Here is a 4548-nt window from a genome sequence, read left to right as displayed (position 1 = left end):
TTGCATTAGCAGCACAGTGTTGGCCACTCTTACAGATTTGCCTTGAAACATTGCTGTGACACAGAGTCCTCACAGAAGTCCTTATTTTTTATATTTGGTTAAATATAAGCTTTGTGCAACACTTCTTTACATTATGCAAACTTGACATGTATTAAAACATTTTTTTTTGCCGTGTATTTTTCTCTAATTGTGTTCACAGGTGAAAACTGCATCAGAGGGGGAGGACTTTTCTGCTCCCTCATACTCTGCAGGGACTCCTGCCCACTGCTGAAAGGAAAAATTGACAGTATGACTATTAAAAAATATATTTAGAACATGATTTGTGTGTGTGTGTGTGTGTTTAGTGTTCTTTGTATTTTATGTAAGTGGTTGCAAATTTGTTATTTCTGCATTTTGTTCTTGGAAAAGATCTGTTAAAATTTTGTTAAATAATAAAAATATTTCTTTGTTAACTTAAGGTCTTTGGACCTGGCATTTAACTATGTAATACAATTGTACATTGTTAAGGTACAAATATATCAGTCAATCTAAACACCATCAGTGTCAGAGTGTGATAGATATATAGATAGATATGGGCTCATAGTTGTGGTTTGGTTTGTTCTCTTTCAGCTCCACCGCACTAACCAGTGAGGGAGAAGCAGCAGTTGTTCACTTTATTTCCATATTAATGCATAATTATAAATACAGCTATTACCACCATAACAATAAAGAGCCATTAAAACATTGTTCCATTTTCCTTGTTCATTAAACACACCAGAATAGAACTTTTCATAATAGCAAATAAATATTGTTCAATTTGATACTGAATGAGTCTTGACAACATTTCTGTCGAAAATCTTTAGAAAAAGTTTGACATTTTGTGAAAACATGTTACAAGATTATCAGAAACATCAAAAGATTTTCTGTCACACATGAGGTACATTTGTATGTCTTGAGTCTGTCCTGATGTTCCTAAAGATCTGACTGCAGGTTTCAGGAAGTCTTGAGGCTTTAACACAGTGTGTGTCTTTAACCGTCTGTCATCATTCAGTCAGTATGGAGCTCAGTCAACTTCCTCTTGTGCTCTGTGAGTATTATTTTCTCTCTATGTATTTCATGTATTTTCATATGTTGATTACTATTATATTATAAAAAGGATCAAGTTATTTAGTGTTTCTGGATTTTTTTTTTCTTTTCTCGCTGTTCTCTGAGTTTAAAACCCAGCTCTAGTCCAGGATATACTGTATGAGTGAAAGATGAGTTTGAGAGAGGAGGTGTGCAGTTCTCTGCCGTGACCAAATGTATAAAATAGCAGTCAGATGTTTTAATGTTTATCTGGACTCATATGCAGTCCCCCACACAATATCTTGATATTTTTTAATCTTTATAAAAAAAATTGAAATATATATTTTTAAGAAAATTCTCAAGTTCCTTAAAACTGAAATTCACTCAAAACTCAGACAAAACACACTATTTTTGGAGTTTTGAATCTTAAATATTTTAATTGGATTACACAGATGCCATTAGCACTAGACCAGTTATAAGATGCTGTAAAATACACAGTTGACAATGTTCACACTGTAATGAGTTTTTCTCTTTGTGTTTTTAGTGCTGATTTCAAACATCCACTCTGGACACACTGAAGGTGAGTGAATTTGATTCATGCATTTCATCACATACGAGTGATTCTACAGTAACTGTTACAAACCAACTTAATTATGATTATAAATGCACTTTAAACAAGTTGAATTATTCAAGTGACAATTCTGAGGTGTGACGAAAACACCAAAACCATAGGTCTATCAAAAACAACAGATATATTTATTACATTCACTCTGTAATAATTTTGATTTTACTGAGAGAAACAAGATCTTCTGTTGGAAAACTTGTTGAAAAACGTTCACAACTCATGTTTCCAAATTCCCATTGATTGTACATTGACAGGTCTTTTATAAATGACTATAACAGTTATAGAGAACAACACTTCAGTCTCATCTGATTTATGTTTTACAATCAAGTAACTGTGTTCATCCAGTAAAAGCAGCAGCACATTATTTTCATTGTGAATTGTTGTTGTACAGAAAGACCAAAAGCCAAAGTGAGCATTAAACCTGATCAACATGTATTCAGAGGAGAGACAGTCACTCTCAGATGTGACATTGATGGTGAAGGAGTCACTAGCTGGCAGTACAGCTGGTATAAAGACGGTTCAGTCAGTGTTTTCAGTGAACTACAGGAACACACATTCAGTCCTGTTACTGAGTCTGATGCAGGTAAATACTCCTGATGCAGTTACACTGACAGTATCAGGTGAGTTTGATCATCTCTTCATATAAACACACAAGTTTAACATGTTATTAATGAGTCATTTCTCTATTTCAGATAAACCCAGAGCAGTTTTAAGTGTTTCTTCACAGAAGTGGTTGACTGAAGGAGATCCAGTGACTCTGATCTGTGAGGTTAAAGGCTCCTCTACAGGCTGGACATTCAGCTGGTACACTGAATATGTTTCAGGCAAGATATAATATGCTTCATGTGGTAACATCTGAATGAACTGGTTTCATAAAATATATTACAGAGTTTTAAAAAAATGTAATCAATCTGAATACATTGATTATACCACCAAAGGTAATTTATAAGACTCATGTAAAATGAGGTAACTGCACATTCTCACTTTATACAGACTACGGTAATCGTTATCAGCTGCTCTCAGACAGCAGCAGAGGAGCTGGAGGACACTACACTGTCAGTTCTGCTGCTCTGAATCACACAGGAGTTTATGTGTGCAGAGCAAAGAGAGGAAAACCAGTCTATGACACATGGAACAGCAACACACAACTGCTATGGGTCACTGGTGAGTTCAGACTGAATCACAGAACGAATGTACTCCTGTTATGGAGCAGAGAGAGGAGGATCACGAACATCAAACATCAGTGATGCAGTTACACTGACAGTATCAGGTGAGTTTGATCATCTCTTCATATAAACACACAAGTTTAACATGTTATTAATGAGTCATTTCTCTATTTCAGATAAACCCAGAGCAGTTTTAAGTGTTTCTTCACAGAAGTGGTTGACTGAAGGAGATCCAGTGACTCTGATCTGTGAGGTTAAAGGCTCCTCTACAGGCTGGACATTCAGCTGGTACACTGAATATGTTTCAGGTAAGATATAATATGCTTCATGTGGTAACATCTGAATGAACTGGTTTCATAAAATATATTACAGAGTTTTAAAAAAATGTAATCAATCTGAATACATTGATTATACCACCAAAGGTAATTTATAAGACTCATGTAAAATGAGGTAACTGCACATTCTCACTTTATACAGACTACGGTAATCGTTATCAGCTGCTCTCAGACAGCAGCAGAGGAGCTGGAGGACACTACACTGTCAGTTCTGCTGCTCTGAATCACACAGGAGTTTATGTGTGCAGAGCAAAGAGAGGAAAACCAGTCTATGACACATGGAACAGCAACACACAACTGCTATGGGTCACTGGTGAGTTCAGACTGAATCACAGAACGAATGAGACAGTGCTGAAATTTTCATTGATCTTTTTAGAGCTTGATGTGCCTTAAAATTATATCCCATCATAATAAACGTCTATTTTTAATGGTGTAAATGGAGAAAGATGCTTTTGCTGTCATGTAGTTACTGCCTCTACTAGCAGAGACTATCAGACCAAACTAATCAGTATAAACTTGACCACTGCAAAAATGTTAAACATGTAATTCTAATGGTGGAAAATTTTCATTAAAAAACTAAAATATAACTATTGTGGCACATGTACATAAGTGAATTGAGGGAAAATAATCAAATAGGTGTAATAAAAATGTATAATCTGCCCCCTTTAATAAAAAGTGTTTCCATTATGAAATTTATTTTAGATTTTTATGTGATTGACCACATCTCGATCAATGTGCACATCAGCAAATGATATAGGATTGACCGTATAAACACTCAATCAGTCATTTTATAGTTTGATTAATATCCGTTAGTATAAAATGCTTATAATTATATCTTAGTTAATTAATATACAACTATAAATAGTACACTGTTTAGTTTGAACCGACTCCTGAGTCGAGTCTAGTTTCTCCCAAGATGTTTTTCTCCAGCACCTTATTGAGGTTGTTGTTGGTTGTCACAATTTTCTTTGGTGTGCTTGCTGACGGCATAATGACAAATATATTAAGGTGTAATTTTGTTTATGAAGTTTTAAATAGAAATACTCAAGTGATGCCTTGCAAATTTTCAGATATTAGAACTGTCATATTTTTATGAAAAGCTGCTTTGAAACAATGTGCATTGTGTAAAGTGTTATATGAATAAAACTGATTTGACTTGATTTCCAAACTGTAATTGTCTCCTCAGGTGTTTCTCCTCCAGTCTCTCTGATCGTCAGTCCCAGCAGAACTCAACACTTCACATCTGTCTCTCTCTCTCTGAGCTGTGAGGACCAGAGTAACTCTGATAGATGGAGAGTGAGAGGATACACAGTTAGTTGGGGGCTGGAAGATTGTTCATCACGCTGGGGATCACAAACAGGATCTACATGTACAATCA

The 4548-nt window shown here is 35.2% G+C and overlaps 2 pseudogenes; both read left to right on the top strand.

Annotated features, from left to right (window-relative positions):
• LOC107711136 (uncharacterized) overlaps positions 1-271 on the top strand; it is a 20239-nt pseudogene extending 19968 nt beyond the window's left edge.
• Positions 272-1035: 764 nt separating this feature from the next.
• LOC107711135 (B-cell receptor CD22-like) overlaps positions 1036-4548 on the top strand; it is a 15022-nt pseudogene continuing 11509 nt past the window's right edge.

The sequence above is a fragment of the Sinocyclocheilus rhinocerous genome, unplaced genomic scaffold (assembly GCF_001515625.1).
Source record: "Sinocyclocheilus rhinocerous isolate Xijiao unplaced genomic scaffold, SAMN03320098_v1.1 scaffold115, whole genome shotgun sequence".
Taxonomy (NCBI): Eukaryota; Metazoa; Chordata; class Actinopteri; order Cypriniformes; family Cyprinidae; genus Sinocyclocheilus; species Sinocyclocheilus rhinocerous.
The sequence above is the reverse complement of the archived record's forward strand: the minus strand, read 5'-3'. Positions and strand labels throughout refer to the sequence as shown.